Below are 22948 nucleotides of genomic sequence, written 5' to 3'. Positions count from 1 at the left end.
TATCGGCCAGCCTAGTTCGCGGTAGAACACTGCCTTATTACCTTTTTTTATGTTTTTATTTTTTATTCCTTTATTTATTTATTTTTACACTTTCAAATGTTCTAAACATATATATTACAAAGTAGACTTTCAATAATATTTTGAAAAGAAGTTAATTATTCATTTGAAAAATGTTGAATGTGTATACATAACATGTTGACCATGAATTAAAAAATGATGAAGTATTTTGATGATGTGTATAAAAATATTAGTAAAAGCATTTGAAAAAATGTTGAACAATTATTTAAAAAATGCTAGACAAAGCATTTGAAAAATGTTAAATGTGTATAGAAAAAATGTTGATCATGTATTACAAAATGCTGAAATTAATTCTTCATGTATATAAAAATGTTAATCAATTATTTAAAAAATGTTGAACAAATATTTGTTAAATGTTGATCAAGCATTTGAAAAATGTCAGATGTGTATAGATAAAATGTTGACCATGTATTAAAAAAAATGATGCATTTGGTTGATCATATATAAAAAAAATACTAATCGAGCATTTTATAAAATGTTGAACAAGTATTGAAAAATGTTAATCAAGCATTTGGTAAATGCTGAATGTGTATAGAAAAAATGTTGACAATGTGTTCCAAAAAATGCTAATATTGCATTTAGAAATTATTAATCAAAACATTTGAAAAAACAATAAATATGCATAGAAAAAAATGTTGGCCATGTATTAATAAATGTTAATTTTGTATTTGAAAAATGTTGATCAAACATATGAAAAAGTTTACAATTATGTATAGAATTTTTTTGACGATGTATCAAAAAAATGTTAATCAAGCATTTAAAAAATATGATAAATATGTATTTAAAAATTACTGACCATGTATTAAAAAAATGTTAAATTTGTATAGAAAAAATGTTAGACATGTATTAGAAAAATGTTGCTAACATATATGGAAAATTTAAAATGAATCCAAAAGAAAAGAAAAATACAGAGAAGAAATAAGAAAACCAAACAAAAAACAGAGAAGACAAAAAAATAAAACTAAAACCAATGAAACAAGAAAAAAAGGAAAAAAACCGAAGAAAAAATAAAAAAAGGAAAAGCCCAATGAAAACCAAGAAAGTATTAAAGAAAAACAACAAAAAGAAAGAAAATAAAAAATCTTAAAAACATTGAAAAACAAAACCCCTGAAAAACGGATAAGATATAGTGGAACGAGGCTCGTTTCGACTAAGAAGGCCCGACCTACTAGTTAATCACGAACGTGAATCTAGCGCAATGGCTAGCTGCGCTCATGATCAACTAGTACACCAAGGATCAAATCCTCCTGCGTGCGACGCTCTCTTTTCTTTCTCTTCCTATTTCCTTTAAGTGACCGCTATTGGGCTGGCCGCGAGAAATTGTGCGGTCTCGCTTAAGGCGAGATATAGTCGCCGCAGAATGATGGGATTCTATGCTCTTAGTATTAAATTAAAGTTTCAAGATAAACATAGATCAGACCATGATACATTAAGTGCACGTGCAGAAATTCGAGCAAAGCTCTACACTTGGAAAAGACAAAAAAAGTACCCGAATGTGGGCTTTTGCTACACCCATGATGAATAGTAAAATAAAAAAAGTTAAACAAAACAGAAAAAATATTTTAAAAAATAACAAATCATGAATTTTCTACAAACATGAAAAAATTTATGAAGAAAAAATATTCTAGTGTTCTGGAAAACAAAATACAAAATCGATTCTCCAAAATGCTTTTTAAAATAGTCTTTTTGGAGTATCGATCTTTTTTGCCATAACAATGAATATTTGTCCTTCATGATTTTTTGAAGTATGCAGACAATCCACCAATGTTTATTGAAAAAATAAAATAAAATCAGTTTTTAGTTTTATTCTTAACTATTATTTTCGAGTTTACTGTTCATGGAGGGCACTTGAGCTCACGAGCAGAAACTCCATGTCCAAGAAGTAACCTTCTGCTACTGTAAGTTTTTTTTGAGGGAATGCCATCATGGCGCACTTTATTTCAAGTTGAATAACGATATATCGTTCATTACAGCTGGGACAATAAAGCTAGGGAGATTACCCTCCCAAAACACAAAAGAATTAGAAGTAAAAGCATGTCTAACTAATGTGTGCGCCATCATGTTCGCTTCCATGTTGCAATGTTGCATGGAGATGTTCCCAATTCTAGATGCAATCTAACAACAATCTGCTTGTATAGACGAGTATGGACTCCACATTTGAATGACCCCATTAAGAGCTTGCACAAGTTCCATAGAATCTATTTCAACTATTACCGAGACACATCCCAACTTTTCCATCATGTACATGCCCTTCTGAAGCATTGTTGCCTCTGTTGTTGCTACATCAAGTAATCAATCTAGAGACCAGCAAGCCCCTGCAATAGCTTCGCCAATTGCATTACGTAGTACTACGCCTGCTCTACCTGTTTCATTTAAAAAAAAGATGCATCGATGTTCAACTTATATGAAAGTCTTGGTGGCCTGCACCATGTTGTTGCTTGTGGTTCAGGTTTTGAATAAGCTCCCACATAGTTCATTGCTATAGCTCGAATAGCAAAAGCTGACTGAGGTGGAGGAGCCACAACCACCACTTTTACAAACTCTCTACGTTGCCACCAAATATACCAAGCACCCATGATAATCATCTCCTTTAACCCAACTTGCCCAAGTACTGGTGATTTATTATTTTATCGTTGAAGCATCTCTTCAAGAACTATGGATCTAGATCGTTCAACATATGTAGCCTTCATAATAATGTCTTGAAGACCCAGCGATTTCCAGACATCTTGTGTACGGCTACAAGTGAACATTAGATGCCTAATATCTTCAGAGGCCGGGGGTTTTCCCCCTTTTCAAAAAAAAGATGCCTAATATCTTCAAGACCCGAAGAGCAAGCCATACATTGACCTAGAGTAGGAATGTCTGTATTAGCCAACACTGCCAGGGCTAGGATTATGCCATGCAAGGCTTTCCTTCCGAATTTTTTTACTTTGCTTGGCACTTTCAGCTTCCATAAGGTGTCCCAAACAGGATTGCGTGAAGTTGTCCCTTGCTCATCCGCTCTAGTCAGTCGGTGTCTATGGACATGATCTCATTCAATATAGTACACCAAATTTACCATGAATATATATGATTTTGTAAAATGCTAGGCCACAAAATTTTCTTTTAGATGTTTGCTTAAGGGTATTAGCAAGATTCTTTCCACGTCAATTGGGTTAAAAACATCCCTTATGAGCATCTCATTCGAACTTCAAGTAGCAAGTTCAATTAAATCACTTATGGTTTGTAGCAGAATTTGGCCTTTAGGTGTTTGCGCCATTCTAGATGGACTTCCTACTATCCAGTGGTCCTCCCAAATATCTATGTATTCACATGTGCCAACTCTCCAAATGTGTCTTCTCCGAAAACTACATAGGCAGGTCACAATATTTTGCCATGTGAAAGAAGAGCTATTTTTAGGGCCCGCCTTTAGTAAATTGTAGTGAGGATAATACTTAGCTTTTAGAACTTGAGCACACAACGTATCAGTACTTGTGATGGGTCTATTGGGGAATGCGGTAATTTCAAAAAAATCCCTACGATCACGCAAGATCTATCACTAGGTGATGCATAGCAACGAGAGGGGAGAGTATTGTCTACGTACGCTCGTAGACCAAAAACGGAAGCGTTATGACAACACGGTTGATGTAGTTGTATGTCTTCATGACCCGACCAATCCTAGCACCGAAGGTACGGAACCTCCATGATCTGCACACGTTTTGCTCGGTGATGTCCCGCGAACTCTAGATCCAGATGAGGTCGAGGGAGAGTTTCCTCAGCACGACGGCGTGGTGACGGTGATGATGAATTTACCGGCGCGGGGCTTCGCCTAAGCACTACGATGCTATGACCGAGGTGTGTAACTGTGGAGGGGGCACCGCACACAGCTAAACAATCAACTTGTGTGTCCTAGGGTGCCCCCCTGCCCCCATATATAAAGGAGCAAGGGAGAAGGAGGCCGGCCAGGGGAGGAGGCGCGCCAAGGGCGGGCAATCCTACTCCAAGTAGGTTTGCCCCCCCCTTTCCTATTCCTACAAGGAGAAGGGGGAAGGAGGAGGTGCAGAGAAGGAAGGAGAGGGGGCCCGCCGCCCCTTCCCCTTGTCTAATTCGGACTAGGGCAAGGGGGCCGCACGCCACCTCCTGGCTGCCCTCTCTCTTCTCCACTAAGTCCCATGAGGCCCAATAGCTTCCCAAGGGGGGTTCCGGTAACCCCCGGTACTCCGATTTTATCCGAAACTTATCTGGAACACTTCCGGTGTCCGAATATAGTCGTCCAATATATCAATCTTTACGTCTCGACCATTTCGAGACTCCTCGTCATGTCCGTGATCACATCCGGGACTCCAAACAATCTTTGGTACATCATATCACATAAACTCGTAATACCAATCATCATCGAATGTTAAGCGTGCGGACCCTACGGGTTCGAGCACTATGTAGACATGATCGAGACACGTCTTTGGTCAATAACCAATAGCGGAACCTGGATGCTCATATTGGTTCCTAAATATTCTACGAAGATCTTTATCGGCCAATGCTTGCGAGGCTTATACTGATGAGTATTACCGAGAGGGCCCAGAGATACCTCTCCGAAACACGAAGTGACAAATCCTAATCTCGATCTATGCCAACCCAACAAACACCTTTGGAGACACCTGTAGAGCACCTTTATAATCACCCATTTATGTTGTGACGTTTGGTAGCACACAAAGTGTTCCTTCGGTATTCGGGAGTTGCATAATCTCATAGTCCGAGGAACTTGTATAAGTTATGAAGAAAGCAGTAGCGATGAAACTGACACGATCATAATGCTAAGCTAACGGATGGGTCATGTCCATCACATCATTCTCCTAATGATGTGATCACGTTCATCAAATGACAACACATGTCTATGGTTAGGAAACATAACCATCTTTGATTAACGAGCTAGTCAAGTAGAGGCATACTAGGGACTATAGGTTTTGTCTATGTATTCACACATGTACTAAGTTTCCGGTTAATACAATTCTAGTATGAATAATAAAGATTTATCATGAATTAAGGAAATAAACAATAACTATATTATTGCCCTAGGGCATATTTCCTTTAGTCTCCCACTTGCACTAGAGTAGATTACATAGTAATGATTCTAACACCCATGGAGCTTTGGTGCCGATCATGTTTTGCTCGTGGAAGAGGCTTAGTCAACGGGTCTGCAACATTCAGATCCGTGTGTATCTTGCAAATCTCTATGTCCCCTTCCGACACTTGATGACGAATGTAATTGAAGCGTCTCTTGATGTGCTTGGTTCTCTTGTGAAATCTGGATTCCTTTGCCAAGGCAATTGCACCAGTATTGTCGCAAAAGATTTTCATTGGACCCGATGCACTAGGTATGACACCTAGATCGGATATGAACTCCTTCATTTGCTGCTTCTGAAGCAGCAATGTACTCCGCTTCACACGTAGATCCCGCCACGACACTCTGCTTGGAACTACACCAACTGATAGCTCCTCCATTCAATAAAAATATGTATCCGGTTTGTGACTTAGAGTCACCCGGATAAGTGTCAAAGCTTGCATCGATGTAACCGTTTACGATGAGCTCTTTTTCACCTCCATAAACGAGAAGCATATCCTTAGTCCTTTTCAGGTATTTCAGGATGTTCTTGAGCGCTTTCTAGTGCTCCACTCCGGGATTACTTTGGTACCTCCCTGCTATGCTTATAGCAAGACATACATCAGGTCGGGTACACAGCATTGCGTACATGATAGAACCTATGGCTGAAGCATAGGGAATGACTTTCATTTTCTCTCTATCTTCTGCGGTAGTCGGGCGTTGAGTCTGACTCAACTTCACACCTTGTAACACAAGCAAGAACCCTTTCTTTGACTGATCCATTTTGAACCTCTTCAAAACTTTATCAAGGTATGTGCTTTGTGAAAGTCCAATTAAGCGTCTTGATCTATCTCTATAGATCTTGATGCCCAATATGTAAGCAGCTTCTCTGAGGTCTTTCATAGAAAAACTCTTATTCACATATCCTTTTATGCTATCCAGAAATTCTATATCATTTCCAATCAACAATATGTCATCTACATATAAGATTAGAAATGCTATAGAGCTCACGCTCACTTTCTTGTAAATACAGGCTTATCCAAAAGTCTTTATAAAACCATATGCTTTGATCACACTATCAAAGCGTTTATTCCAACTTCGAGAGGCTTGCACCAGTCCATAAATGGATCGCTGGAGCTTGCACACTTTGTTAGTACCCTTTGGATAGACAAAACCTTTCGGTTGCATCATATACAACTATTCTTCCAGAAATCCATTCAGGAATGCAGTTTTGACATCCATTTGCCAAATTTCATAATCATAAAATGCAGCGATTGCCAACATGATTCGGACAGACTTAAGCATCGCTACGGGTGAGAAAGTCTCATCGTAGTCAACTCCTTGAACTTGTCGAAAACCTTTCACAACAAGTCATGCTTTGTAAACAGTAACATTACCGGCTGCGTCGGTATTCTTCTTAAAGATCCATTTATTTTCTATGGCTCGCGGATCATCGGGCAAGTCCACCAAAGTCCACACTTTATTCTCATACATGGATCCCATCTCAGATTTCATGGCCTCAAGCCATTTGGCGGAATCTGGGCTCATCATTGCTTCCTCATAGTTCGTAGGTTCATCATTGTCTAGTAACATGACTTCCAGAACATGATTACCGTACCACTCTGGTGCGGATCTTACTCTGGAAGACCTACGAGGTTCGGTAATAACTTGATCTGAAGCTTCATGATCATCATCATTAGCTTCCTCACTAATTGGTGTAGGAATCACTAGAACCGATTTCTGTGATGAACTACTTTCCAATAAGGGAGAAGGTACAGTTACCTCATCAAGTTCTACTTTCCTCCCACTCACTTCTTTCGAGAGAAACTCCTTCTCTAGAAAGGATCCATTGTTAGCAACAAAGATTTTGCCTTCGAATTTGTGATAGATGGTGTACCCAACAGTTTCCTTTGGGTATCCTATGAAGACGCACTTCTCCGATTTGGGTTCGAGCTTATCAGGTTGAAGCTTTTTCACATAAGCATCACAGCCCCAAACTTTAAGAAACGACAACTTTGGTTTCTTGCCAAACCACAGTTCATAAGGCGTCATCTCAATGGATTTTGATGGTGCCCTATTTAAAGTGAATGCAGCCGTCTCTAAAGCACAACCCCAAAACGATAGCGGTAGATCAGTAAGAGGCATCATAGATCACACCCTATCTAATAAAGTACGGTTACGATGTTCGGACACACCATTTCGCTGTGGTGTTCCAGGTGGCGTTAATTGTGAAACTATCCCATGTTGTTTCAAATGAAGACCAAACACGTAACTCAAATATTCTCCTCCATGATCAGATCGTAGAAACTTTATTTTCTTGTCACGATGATTTTCCACTTCACTCTGAAATTCTTTGAACTTTTCAAATGTTTCAGACTTATGCTTCATTAAGTAGATATAACCATATCTGCTTAAATCATCTATGAAGGTAAGCAAATAACGATACCCACCATGAGCATTAATACTCATTGGATAACATACATCGGTATGTATTATTTCCAACAAGTCAGTAGCTCGTTCCATTGTTCCGGAGAACGGAGTTTTAGTCATCTTGCCCATAAGGCACGGTTCGCAAGCACCAAGTGATTCATAATCAAGTGATTCCAAAATTCCATCAGCATGGAGTTTCTTCATGCGTTTTATACCGATATGACCCAAACGGCAGTGCCACAAATAAGTTGCACTATCATTATTAAACTTCAATCTTTTGGCTTCAACACTATGAATATGTGTATCACTACTATCGAGATTCAACAAAAATATACCACTCAGCAGGGGTGCATGACCATAAAAGATATTACTCATATAAATAGAACAACCATTATTCTTTGATTTAAATGAATAACCGTCTCGCATTAAACAATATCCAGATATAATGTTCATGCTCAACGCTGGCACCAAATAACAATTATTCAGGTCTAAAACTAATCCCGATGGTAGAAGTAGAGGTAGCATGCCGACTGCGGTTACATCGACTTTGGAACCATTTCCCACGCGCATCGTCACCTCATCCTTAGCCAATCTTTGCTTAATCCGTAGCCCCTGTTTCGAGTTGCAAATATGAGCAACAGAACCAGTATCAAATACCCAGGCGCTACTGCGAGCATTAGTTAAGTACACATCAATAATATGTATATCAAATATACCTTTCACTTTTCCATCCTTCTTATCCGCCAAACACTTGGGGCAGTTTTGCTTCCAGTGACCAATCCCTTTGCATTAGAAGCACTCAGTTTCAGGCTTAGGTCCATACTTGGGTTTCTGCTCTTGAGCAACAACCTTTTTGATGTTTTTCTTGAAGTTCCCTTTCTTCCTTTTGCCCTTTTTCTTGAAGCTAGTGGTCTTATTGACCATCAACACTTGATGCTCCTTTTTGATTTCTACCTTCACGACCTTTAGCATCGCGAAGAGCTTGGGAATAGTCTTGTTCATCCCTTGCATATTATAGTTCATCATGAAGCCTTTATAGCTTGGTGGTAGTTATTGAAGAACTCTGTCACTGACACAATCAACTGGAAGATCAACTCCTAGTTGAGTCAAGTGATTATGATACCCAGACATTTTGGGTATGTGTTCACTGACAGAACTATTCTCCTCCATTTTGCAGCTGTAGAACTTGTTGGAGACTTCATATCTCTCAACTCGGGCATTTGCTTGAACTTCAACTCCTGGAACATCTCATATGCTCCATGACGTTCAAAACTTCTTTGGAATCCCGATTCTAAGCCGTAAAGCATGGCACACTGAACTATCGAGTAGTCATCAGCTTTGCTCTGCCAGACGTTCTTAACATCATCAGTAGCATCTGCAGCAGGCCTGGCACCCAACGGTGTTTCCAGGACGTAATTCTTCTGTGCAGCAATGAGGATAATCCTCAAGTTACGGACCCAGTCTGTGTAGTTGCTACCATCATCTTTCAACTTAGCTTTCTCTAGGAACGCATTAAAATTCAAAGGAACAGTAGCACGGGCCATTGATCTACAACAACGTAGACATGCAAAATACTATCAGGTACTAAGTTCATGATAAATTAAAGTTTAAGTAATCATATTACTTAAGAACTCCCACTTAGATAGACATCCCTCTAATTATCTAAGTGATCATGTGATCCAAATCAACTAAACCATGTCCGATCATCATGTGAGATGGAGTGGTTTCCAGTGGTGAACATCAGTATGTTGATCATATCTACTATATGATTCACGCTCGACCTTTCGGTCTCAGTGTTCCGAGGCCATATTTGCATAAGCTAGGCTCATCAAGTTTAACCCGAGTATTCTGCGTGTGCAAAACTGGCTTGCACCCGCTGTATGTGAACGTAGATCTTATCACACCCGGTCATGACGTGGTGTCTCGGCATGACGAACTATAGCAACGGTGCATACTCAGGGAGAACACCTGTACCTTGAAATTAGTAAGGGATCATCTTATAATGCTACCGACGTTCTAAGCAAAATAAGATGCATAAATGATAAACATCACATGTAATCAAAATATGTGACATGATATGGCCATCATCATCTTGTGCTCATGATCTCCATCACCGAAGCATCGTCATGATCACCAATGTCACCGACGCGACACCTTGATCTCCATCGTAGCATCATTGTCGTCTCGCCAACTATTTTTACTACGACTATCACTACCGCTTAGTGATAAAGTAAAACATTTACATGGCGATTGCATTGCATACAATAAAGCGACAACCATATGGCTCCTGCTCGTTGCTGATAACTTTGTTACAAAACATGATCATCTCATACAACAATTTATATCACATCATGCCTTGACCATATCACATCACAGAAAGCCCTGCAAAAACAAGTAAGACGTCCTCTACTTTGTTGTTGCAAGTTTTACGTGGCTGCTACGAGCTTCTAGCAAAAACCGTTCTTACCTACGCATCAAAACCACAACGATTTTTCGTCAAGTGTGATGTTTTAACCTTCAACAAGGATCGGGCGTAGCCACACTCGATTCAACTAAAGTTGGAGAAACAGACACTCACCAGTCACCTATGTGCAAAGCACGTCGGTAGAACCAGTCTCGCGTAAGCGTACACATAATGTCGGTCCGAGCCGCTTCATCCTACAATACCGCCGAATCAAAGTATGACATGCTGGTAAGCAGTATGACTATTATCGCCCACAACTCTTTGTGTTCTACTCGTGCATATAACATCTACGCATTGACCTAGCTCGGATGCCACTGTTGGGGATGCGGTAATTTCAAAAAAATTCCTACGATCACGCAAGATCTATCACTAGGTGATGCATAGCAACGAGAGGGGAGACTGTTGTCTACGTACCCTCGTAGACCAAAAGCGGAAGCGTTATGACAACGCGGTTGGGCGCACGTCTTCACGATCTGACTGATCCTAGTACCGAAGGTACGACACCTCTGCGATCTGCACACGTTCAGCTCGGTGACATCCCACGAACTCTAGATCCAGCTGAGGTCGAGGGAGAGTTTCATCAGCACGACGGTGTGGTGACGGTGATGATGAAGTTACCAGCGCAGGGCTTCGCCTAAGCACTACGATGATATGACCGAGGTGTGTAACTGTGGAGGAGGGCACAACACACGTCTAAACAATCTACTCGTTTGTCCTAGGGTGCCCCCTGCCCCCGTATATAAAGGAGCAAGGGAGGAGGAGGCCGGCCAGGGGAGGAGGCGCGCCAACGGGGGGCAATCCTAACCCAAGTAGGTTTGCCCCCCCTTTCCTATTCCAACAAGGAGAAGGAGGAAGGAGGAGGTGGAGAGAAGGAAGGAGAGGGGGGCTGATGAGGATATAGACCTAGGGTAGGGTCATAGGCCTGACCTATACTCCCTACCCAAGGTCACTAACCTAGAAGCAAAGGCACCCCAGAGACAACAGGGAGTACCAGTTGAAGACGTCGAGTGCAGTCCACTCGACCAGTCATATCACTCGGGTACCCCTCCTTCTCGATATCACTTGACCATACAAGAAACAACTTGACCTACTGAAGACCAGGAGTCGCACACGACAACAACAGTCAAGCATTCACTCTGCAGTCTTCAAGGGCATTAATATCACTTTATAGATGACGTTATCAGTAATGCCCTATCTTTATGTACATTGAACTCCTTGTAACGGGGGATGGCTGGGGTCCTGGCGTACTCTATATAAGCCACCCCCTCCTCTGGCACAAGGGTTCGCACCCCCTATAACGCACACTATAATCCAGTTGACCGCCTCAGGGCACCGAGACGTAGGGCTTTTACCTCCTCTGAGAGGGGCCTGAACTCGTAAACACTTGCATACAATCTCATCGTAGCTAGGACCTTGCCTCCTCATATGTACCCCCCACTCTTACTATCAGTCTTAGTACCACCATAGTTGGCGCCCACCGTGGGGCGAAGCGTCTTAGCGACTTCCGGCAAGGTTGCATTTTCTTCAGTCTTCATCAACATGGTTTCCGGCGGCAGTTTGATCATGGGCCGCGAGTTCCTACTCGGCGTGTTCACTTTCGTCGTCGATGATTCCGCCCGGCTCCAGGAGGCCCCCCTTGACGTCGAGGCTCTACCGATCCGTGGTTCGTCGCACTTTCGTGTGAGTGCCCGTGGCATCCTTCTTCGGCAGTCGTCGACCCCGTACCAGTCGGTCCCCGCATCGTTTTCTCGCTCTGCTGGGCGCCGCCACAAGCGGTCTGGTCGATCACGGCTCTAGCGATGGGTGAAGCATGTGGTGGCTCGACATGCGTTCACCCCTCAAGTCACGGCGATCGAGCCCGATGTATATCGTTGTGGTCCAGTCGACCCGTCGACTGACTTAGCAGACACACTTTTCGAGAGCAGGAGTTGTGACCCCGCGGTGGAGGTCCTCATGGTTGACTCCCATCGCGCCCCGCCTGGTTTTCATCGCAGCGGCGAGAACAAGGACGGCGACGGTCCGTCATTCGGCCACGACGAGTATTAGCCTCAACCTCTCAGTCCGCAGCAGAGGGAGGGGCTGCACCGCCGCAACGAGGAGGCTCTCCATACCCCCATCGTAGGGGAAACCGCCGAGGCTCGGCCTTGGAGGAAGTGCGCCTGGACACGTTGGCTGAGCGCACTCGTTTGGAGAATCTCCAACATTCTCTCGACGAGCATGCCCGTCGACTGATCCCTGGATCCAGTCGGCGTTCACGACAACTATTTCCACCGGAAACCCAGGTATTCCGTATATTGATTCAGAATCTTGCGGCTGTTGCGCGTATCATAGAGTCCATTCAGCCATCTCGCTCGGAGGCTGGAAGGGGCTTGGAACAGATCAGGGCGTTGCTCCGAGCAGCAGGAGACCAGAACTCCACCATGTCCCAGTCGCGGAACATAATTCACAGTCGATCAGTAAGAGCGGACACCGTTCAGTCGGCACACAGTCCTAGGTCACCTTTTTGGTGGGGAGATCGTGAGCACCGCCAAGATAGACACCTAGGAAGAGCTCATGGAGATGATGATCGTGAGTACGCCCGCGACAACTACCGTCAAGTGCGTTTTCCCCTTCCGAGGGGCGGGTCGTACACGCCCCGGTGGTATGATGATAGGCGTCCGTACGGTAATGATCGCAGAGTTCTAGTCGACACAAGAGAGCCTGGGTTCGATGCAAGGTCAGACCTTGTTCAGGGTCTGGTCGACCGGAACAGAGCATACAAAGAAGGGCTAGATAGAGACAGGCCCAGCGGAAGCAGGGTCCATGTGTCTGCTCCCGAGTGTTTCGGAAGAGTCATCGGGAAGGTGAGATTCCTCACAACTTCAGATTGGCGACTGGCGTCAGCAAGTTCATGGGAGAATCAAAGCCCGACACCTGGCTTGAAGATTACCGAGTGGCTGCACACATTGGAGGCGGCAGTGACGAGGTGGCTATGAAGCACCTCCCTCTGATGCTTGAAGATTCTGCCAGGGCCTGGCTGAATCAGCTGGCCCCTGGGAGCATTCTAAATCGGGATGAGTTGGCCCGAGTGTTTACCACAACATTCGAGGGCACTTGCAAAAGACCTGCTGGTCTACCGGAGCTGCAGCATTGCGTGCAAAAACCGAATGAAACCTTGAGAGACTATATTCAAAGATGGATCACTCTACACCACACAGTGGAGAATGTATCATATCACCAAGCAGTCTATGCCTTCAAGGAAGGCGTTTGCTACAGAGAGCTCAATCTGAAATTTGGTCGGACCAGAGATATGTCCCTGACTCGGATGATGGAGATTGCCACAAAATATGCTAACGACGAAGAGGAAGACCGACTCCGGAGCGGCAAACACAAGTCAGTCGCCCAGGACACCGGAGCGGGAAATTCCGGTCGGAAGCATAAGCAAAAGGCTGAGGCAGCCGGTCCTGCCGAGGCAGCAGTGTTGAATCAAGGGAAGTTCAAAGGGAAGCCCAAGGGGCCCTGGATTCCCAAGAAGGTAAAAGATCAAGATGGAAATGATGTGATGGATTTGCCATGTCATATTGACACGAAGAAAGATGAAGAGGGGAATCTGATCCTCCCCAAGCATACCACTCAATAGTGTCGACTCATGATTCAGAGTTTCCAGAAGAAAGGCCAGCCTAGCGAGAAAGATAAGGATTCTGATAAGGAGGAAGACGAGGAAGAGGAGGAAGATGGATATCCCCATGTTAATGCCACCTTGGTGATTTTTGCTGATGTCAAGAGCATAAGTCGAATGAAAGTCATTAACAGAGAGGTAAACATGGTTGCTCTGTGTTAAGGCATATCTCTCTCTATGTAGTTTTGATGATTGATGACAACCCGCTTGCAAACTAATCGTGTGCCTTGAGCATTTCAGAGATTCATCCTTTGGCACGAGACAATTCCCTCCCCTCAGAGTTTTAGTCAAAGACAGTGTAGCTCCTTTGTTTCTGTTTTGGTTGACTTTTTTCGTAGGAGTCACCGTACTATTAATAGGGGGTCCACTTTGGTAAGGCTAGGGTGGAATCAACACACACACACATCCTCTGCACACCCACTGAGCCTTCCCACTTCAATGGAGCTTCCTTTTTCCTTCCTGTGAGTATGTTTTGGTCCCAGCGGTAGTACCGCCTGGGGTCCTCAGCCGTAGTACCGCTGCGGTACCGGCCTCCTACCGCCTCAACTCGAGGGGGTCGCCTCTCGTGTCGGATTGTGCGGCACTAAGAAGCGGCAGTAGAAGCGGTAGTACCGCTCGCGAGCGGTAGTACCGCTGATACGTCTCCAACATATCTATAATTTTTGATTGTTCCATGCTATTATATTACTTGTTTTGGATGTTTATGGGCTTTTCTCTACACTTTTATATCATTTTTTGGACTAACCTACTAACCGGAAGCTCAGCCTGAATTGCTGTTTTTTGCCTATTTCGGTGTTTCGAAGGAAAGGAATATCAAACAGAGTCCAAACGGAATGAAACCTTCGGGAGCGATCTTTTCGGAACAAACGCAATCCAGGAGACTTGGAGTGGACATCAAGAAGCGAACGAGGCGGCCACAAGGGTGCCCGGCGTGCCCGGTAAGGGTTGGTGCGCCCCCCACCCTTGTGGGCCCCTTGAGCATCCACCGACCTATTTCTTCCTCCTATATATATCCACGGACCCCGAAAACATCCAGGAGCACCACGAAAAACTATTTCCCCCGCCACAACCTTCTGTATCCACGAGATCCCATCTTGGAGCCTTCGTCGGCGCTCCGTCGGAGGGGGAATCAACCACGGAGGGCCTCTACATTATCTCCAAGGCCTCTCCGATGAGTTGTGAGTAGTTTAAATAGACCTCCGGGTCCATAGTTATTAGCTAGATGGCTTCTTCTCTCTCTTTGATTCTCAATACAAAGTTCTCCTTCCTCTTCTTGGAGATCTATTCGATGTAACTCTTTTTCCGGTGTGTTTGTCGAGATCCGATGAATTGTGGGTTTATGGTCAAGTTTATCTATGAGAAATATTTGAATCTCCACTGAATTCTTTTATGTATGATTGGTTATCTTTGCAAGTCTCTTCGAATTATCAGTTTGGTTTGGCCTACTAGATTGATCTTTCTTGCTATGTGAGAAGTGCTTAGCTTTGGGTTCAATCTTGCGGTGTCCTTTCCCAGTGACAGCAGGGGCAGCAAGGCACGTATTGTATTGTTGCCATCGAGGATAAAAAGATGGGGTTTATATCATATTGCATGAGTTTATCACTCTACATCATGTCATCTTGCTTAATGCGTTACTCTTTTCTTCATGAACTTAATACTCTAGATGCAGGCAGGAGTCAGTCGATGTGTGGAGTAATAGTAGTAGATGCAGAATTGTTTCGGTCTACTTGTTGCGGACGTGATGCCTATATACATGATCATGCCTAGATATTCTCATAACTATGCACTTTTCTATCAATTGCTCAACAGTAATTTGTTCACCCATCGTAATACTTATGCTATCTTGAGAGAAGCCACTAGTGAAACCTATGGCCCCCCGGGTCTAACTTTTATCATATAAGTTTTCAATCTACTTTTATTTGCATATTTTATTTTCCAATCTATATCATAAAAATACCAAAAATATGTATCTTATCATATTATCTCTATCAGATCTCACTTTCGCAAGTTACCGTGAAGGGATTGACAACCCCTTTATCGCGTTGGTTGCGAGGTTCTTGTTTGTTTTTGTAGGTGTGTAGGACTTCTGAGGAGCCTCCTACTGGATTGATACCTTGGTTCTCAAAAACTGAGGGAAATACTTACGCTACTTTGCTGCATCACCGTTTCCTCTTCACGGGAAAAACCAACGCATGCTCAAGAGGTATCAAGAAGGATTTCATGCGGCGTTGCCGAGGAGGTCTTTGCTCAAGTCAAGACATACCAAGTACCCATCACAAACTCATCTCCCTCGCATTACATTATTTGCCATTTGCCTCTCGTTTTCCTCTCCCCCACTTCACCCTTGCCGTTTTATTCGCCCTCTCTTTTCCGTTCGTCTCTTTTCCGCTTGTTCCCCTTTTCCGCTACTCCCTCTGTCCTTTAAAGAGTGTACTTCCAACTTTCTTGGAAAGTCAAACTTTTTTATATTTGACTGTGTTTATATAATAATACATCAACATTTATGCCATCAAATTAGTAGCATTAGATTCGTGATAAAATATACTTTCATCATATACCTATTTGATTTCACAAACATTGATATATTTTTGCACAAACTCGGTCAAACTTTGAAATAGTTTGACCCTCCAACAAAGTTGGAAGTACACTCTTTAAAGGACGGAGGGAGTATGTATGACACTGGGGAGATTATCGTTGATATGGACAATAATAACATGGAAAATTTTGATGCTCCTGTTGAAGAACCCACTATCTAACATACTAAAAAAATTCAAATCGGTAGTGGTAATATTATTGGAAAAGGGGTTATTCAAGATTTCTTTACTTGTACCGGTGCTTTACCTTCTATGGATGGTTCTATTCTTAATAGAACTAGTAGTCTTGCGGATGCTATCGCCATGCTTATAGTTGAACTTGAAAGGCAGTTTATGCACTTGCACCCTTGCATACAAAGGATTTTCTTAGAATTTTCCAATATTAAGCATTCTTGTGTTAAGCGTGCCGCTACTATCTTTTTGGCACATGAGTTCAGATTTATAATAAAAGAGGCCAAAGAAATCTTTGCGCACTATAGGTTGGACGCTGGCCGTCCTCCCATAGAGGCTATCCTCTTTGATCAAGAGGAAATTATGCATTTTCAATCTTTAGACTATATTGCTTTTAATGAAAACCTTAGAAAAAAGGTTCCTACCAATGCTCTAGTTGATAGAATTTCCGAACTTAATAATGATTTTTCTATTCGAAATAATGAGTTAGGATATTCTCTTGAGTATAGGCTTACTAAGTTCTGCCAAAAGAATGCTTATAATGATGAATTGGTTGTGCAATATGAACGGCCAAAGGAGGAACCCATACCTCCCGAGATTGATCTTGGGGACTTCTGTCCCATTAAATTTAGCCCTTTTGATTAATTTTGCTTTCCTCAAAGAAAACTTGCTGCTGAACTTAGGGAATATGAAATGAGTTTTTGTGATCTATCTTATTATTATGGCAACACTTAGATCTATTCTCGCTTTTATGCCTAGCTAGGTGCGTTAAACGATAGCGCTTGTTGGGAGGCAACCCAACTTTATTTTTGTTCCTTGATTTTTGTTCCTGTTTAGTAATATATATCTTATCTAGCTTCTGTTTAGATGTTTTTTATGTTTAATTAGTGTTTGTGCCAAGTAGAACCTATAGGATAACCTTGGGTGAAAGATAATTTGATTCTGCTGAAAAACAGAAACTTTGCGCTCACGAGAAAATAAATCAATAAATCACAGAAACGTGATTTTGCGTTGATTATTTTTTATGTAGATCAATAGACAAATTAAATAGGACGTCCTATTTTGGTAGGATTTTTAAGGTTCCAGAAGTATTTGAAAGTTACAGATTTCTACAGATTGTTCTGTTTTTGACAGATTCTGTTTTTCGTGTGTTGTTTGCTTATTTTGATGCATCTATGGCTAGTATCGAGGGGTATGAACCATGGAGAAGTTGGAATACAGTAGGTTTAACACCAATATAAATAAAGAATGAGTTCATTACAGTAACTTATGTGGTGGTTTTTCTTTCTTGCACCAACGGAGCTTATGAGATTTCCTGTTGAGTTTTGTGTTGTGAACTTTTCAAGTTTTGGGTAAAGATTTGATGGACTATGGAATAAGGAGTGGAAAAGCCTAAGCTTGGGGATGCCCATGGCACCCCAAGATATTCAAGGACAACCAAAAGCCTAATCATGGGGATGCCCCGGAAGGCATCCCCTCTTTCGTCCTCATCTATCGGTAACTTTACTTGGAGCTATATTTTTATTTACCACATGATATGTGTTTTGCTTGGACCGTCTTGTATGATATGAGTCTTTGCTTTTTAGTTTACCACAATCATCCTCACTGTACACACCTTTTGGGAGAGACCCACATGATTTAGAATTTATTAGAATAATCTATGTGCTTCACTTATATTTTCTAGAGCACGACGGTGGCTTTATTTTGAAGAAATTGTTGATCTCTCATGCTTCACTTATATTATTTTGAGAGTCTTTTAGAACAGCATGGTATTTGCTATGGTTATAAATTTGTTCCTAGAATGATGAGCATCCAAGTTGGGTATAATAAAAACTATAATAGAAAGTGCAATAAAAACTATGATCAATTTGATGCTTGATAATTGTTTTGAGATATAAAGGTGGTAATGTTAGAGTCATGCTAGTTGGGTAATTATGAAATTGAGAAATACTTGTGTTGAAGTTGGAAAGTCTCGTAGCATGCACGTATGGTAAAAGTTATGTAACAAATTTGTAGCATGGGGTGCTCTTTGAGTGCTTTCCTTATGAGTGGCAGTCGGGGATGAGCGATGGTCTTTTCCTACCAATCTATCCCTCTAGGGGCATGCGTAGTAGTACTTTGCTTTGAGGGCTAATATTTTTTTGCACTAAGTATATGAGTTCTTTATGACTAATGTGAGTCCATGGATATATGCACACTTACCCTTCCACTTTGCTAGCCTCTATTATGCCGCGCAACCTTCGCCGGTTTCATGCACCCATTATTTACCTTCCTCAAAACAACCACCATACCTACCTATTATGGCATTTCCATAGTCATTCCGAGATATATTGCCATGCAACTTTCCACTATTCTGTTTATTATGACACGCTCCATCATTGTCATATTGCTCTTTGCATGATCATGTAGTTGACATCGTATTTGTGGCAAAGACACCTTCATAATTTCTCATACATGTCACTCTTGATTCATTGCATATCCCGGTACACCACCGGAGGCATTCACATAGAGTCATTTTTTGTTCTAAGTATTGAGTTGTAATTCTTGAGTTGTAAATCAATAAAAGTGTGATGATATTCATTATTAGAGCATTGTCCCAAGTGAGTAAAGGATGATGAAGACTATGATTCCCCCACAAGTCGGGATGAGATTTCGGACTTTATAACAATAAAAGAGGCCAAAGAAGCCCATACCAAAAAAGAGGCCAAAGAAGCCCACCAAAATAAAAAAATTAGAGAAAAAGAGAGAAGGGACAATGTTACTATCCTTTTACCACACTTGTGCTTCAAAGTAGCACCATGATCTTCATGATAGAGAGTCTCCTATGTTGTCACTTTCATATACTAGTGGGAATTTTTTATTATAGAACTTGGCTTGTATATTCCAATGATGGGCTTCCTCAAAACACCCTAGGTCTTCATGAGTAAGCAAGTTGGATGCACACCCACTTAGTTTCTTTTGTTGAGCTTTCATATATTTATAGCTCTAGTGCATCCTTTGCATGACAGTCCCTACTCACTCACATTGATATCTATTAATGGGCATCTCCATAGCCCGTTGATACTCCTAGTTGATGTGAGACTATCTTCTCCCTCCTTGTCTTCATAACCACCACCATATACCACACATAGTGCATGTCCATGGCTTGCGCTCATGTATTGCGTAAGAGTTGAAAAGGCTGAAGCCTGTTAAAAAGTATGAACCAATTGCTCGGCTCATCATCGGGGTTATGCATAAGGGGAGTATTTTGTGTTACGAAAATGAAGCATAGCCTAACTATATGATTTTGTAGGGATAAGCTTTCTTTGGCTATGCTATTTTGATAGGACATGATTATTTGTTAGTATGCTTCAAGTATTACTATTTTTATGTTTTATAAGCTTTTATCTTGAATCATTTGGATCTGAACATCATGCCACAATAAAGAGAATTACATTGAGAATTATCTAGGTAGCATTTTCCACATCAAAAATTCTATTTTTATCATTTACCTACTCGAGGACGAGTAGGAATTAAGCTTGGGGATGCTTGATACGCCTCCAATGTATCTATAATTTTTGATTGTTCCATGCTATTATATTACTTGTTTTGGATGTTTATGGGTTTTACTCTACACTTTTATATCATTTTTGGGACTAACCTACTAACCGGAGGCCTAGCCCGAATTGCTGTTTTTGTGTGCCTATTTTAGTGTTTCGGAGGAAAGGAATATCAAACGGAGTCCAAATGGATTGAAGCCCTCGGGAGCGATCTTTTTGGAACAAACGCAATCCAGGGGACTTGGAGTGGACGCCAAGAAGCGAATGAGGCGGCCACGAGGGCGCCCGGCGCGCCCTAGAAGGGTTGGCATGCCCCCCACCCTTGTGGGCCCCTCGAGCGTCCACCGACATATTTCTTCCTCCTATATATATCCACGGACCCCGGAAAGATCTACGAGCACCATGAAAAACTATTTCCACCGCAGCAACCTTCTGTATCCGCGAGATCCCATCTTGGAGCCTTCTCCGGTGCTCCGCCGGATGGGGAATCGACCACGGAGGGCCTCTACATCATCTCCAAGGCCTCTCCGATGAGTTATGAGTAGTTTACCACAAACCTTTGGGTCCATAGTTATTAGCTAGATGGCTTCTTCTCTCTCTTTGATTCTCAATACAAAGTTCTCCTTCCTCTTCTTGGAGATCTATTTGATGTAACTCTTTTTGCGGTGTGTTTGTCGAGATCCGATGAATTGTGGGTTTATGGTCAAGTTTATCTATGAGAAATATTTGAATCTCCACTGAATTCTTTTATGTATGATTGGTTATCTTTGCAAGTCTCTTCGAATTATCAGTTTGGTTTGGCCTACTAGATTGATCTTTCTTGCTATGTGAGAAGTGCTTAGCTTTGGGTTCAATCTTGCGGTGTCCTTTCCCAGTGACAGCAGGGGCAGCAAGGCACGTATTGTATTGTTGCCATCGAGGATAAAAAGATGGGGTTTATATCATATTGCATGAGTTTATCCCTCTACATCATGTCGTCTTGCTTAATGCGTTACTCTTTTCTTCATGAACTTAATACTCTAGATGCAGGCAGGAGTCAGTCGATGTGTGGAGTAATAGTAGTAGATGCAGAATTGTTTCGGTCTACTTGTTGCGGACGTGATGCCTGTATTCATGATCATGCCTAGATATTCTCATAACTATGCACTTTTCTATCAATTGCTCGACAGTAATTTGTTCACCCATCGTAATACCTTATGCTATCTTGAGAGAAGCCACTAGCGAAACCTATGGCCCCCGGGTCTATCTTTTATCATATAAGTTTTCCATCTACTTTTATTTGCATCTTTTATTTTCCAATCTATATCATAAAAATACCAAAAATATTTATCTTATCATATTATCTCTATCAGATCACTTTCGCAAGTTACCGTGAAGGGATTGACAACCCCTTTATCGCGTTGGTTGCGAGGTTCTTGTTTGTTTGTGTAGGTGCGTGGGAATTCTAAGGAGCCTCCTACTGGATTGATACCATGGTTCTCAAAAACTGAGGGAAATACTTACGCTACTTTGCTGCATCACCGTTTCCTCTTCAAGGGAAAAACCAACGCATGCTCAAGAGGTAGCAACCGCCCTACTACCGCGGCTAGTACCGCACTGGGTCTGATTCCTGCTCATGTTCTAGCCCTCCCAGTTTGCACGGGAGTACCGTGAGGGGGAGCGGTAGTACCGTTGGGCCCAACGGTAGTACCGTTGCCACCTGCGATAGTACCGCCCTGTGCGGGGCTGTTTTGGCGGGTAACGGTTGGATTGTTCCCCCTCTATAATAGGCGGCCTTCTTCTCCAAAGTTGACTCACCTCGTCCCCCAAAGCTCCATTGTTGCTCCAAGATCCATTTTCGCCCGATCTCTCTCCGTAGCCAATCAAACTTGTTGATTTGCTCGGGATTGGTTGAGAAGGCCCCGATCTACACTTCCACCAAGAGAAAGTTGATTCCCCCCACTAATCCCTTGCGGATCTTGTTACTCTTGGGTGTTTGAGCACCCTAGACGGTTGAGGTCACCTGGAGCCATAGTCCATTGTGGTGAAGCTTCATGGTGTCGTTGGGAGCCTCCAGTTCAGTTGTGGAGATTGCCCCAACCTAGTTTGTAAAGGTTCGGTCGCCGCCTCCAAGGGCACCAATAGTGGAATCACGACATCTAGCATTGTGTGAGGGCGTGACGAGAGTATGGTGGCCCTAGTGGCTTCTTGGGGAGCATTGTGCCTCCACACCACTCCAACGGAGACGTACTTCCCCTCAAAAGGAAGGAATTTTGGTAACACATCCTCGTCTCCATCGGTTCCTCTTTTGGTTATCTCTCACCTTTACTTGTGCTAGCTATATTATGTTATTTCCGTTGCTTGCTTGTGTACTTTTTGTTGTTGCATCATATAGGTTGCTCACCTAGTTGCATATCTAGACAACCTACTTTGATGCAAAGTTTAATTTGGTAAAGAAAAGCTAAAAATTGTTAGTTGCCTATTCACCCCCCTCTAGTCAACTATATCGATCCTTTCAATTGGTATCAGAGCCTCATCTCTTTATTAAGGACTTTGCCGTCCGAAGAATATGGTTGACACCATAGACGGTGAGGAGGAGCATTCCAGTGTGAATCCGAGCTTGTCTACGGCCGATGGGGGAACCGCAGTCTCTCGTGAGGAATTCAATGTGGGTTTGGACACATTGAAAACCTCCATGACGACCGAGGTTGAAAGCATGTTTAATAAATTCTTAGAAGGACTTAAACTATCTACCTCGCTAATGAAAGTGTGTTATCCCACTAACAAGGTAACGTATGCTAACTCCGACAAGGGGGGAAGCTACTAGTGAAAAGGGTCCTTCTACTAGTGGTAGAAATGGCACCGACATCTTTGCCCATGTGGAACCTCAACTTACTTATGGAGGACCGATTCCCTCTACTTATTTAAATCATTGCCGGCCCTCCTCCTAAGATTGCG

The sequence above is a fragment of the Triticum aestivum genome, chromosome 7B (assembly GCF_018294505.1).
Source record: "Triticum aestivum cultivar Chinese Spring chromosome 7B, IWGSC CS RefSeq v2.1, whole genome shotgun sequence".
In the NCBI taxonomy this organism is placed as follows: domain Eukaryota; kingdom Viridiplantae; phylum Streptophyta; class Magnoliopsida; order Poales; family Poaceae; genus Triticum; species Triticum aestivum.
The sequence above is the reverse complement of the archived record's forward strand: the minus strand, read 5'-3'. Positions refer to the sequence as shown.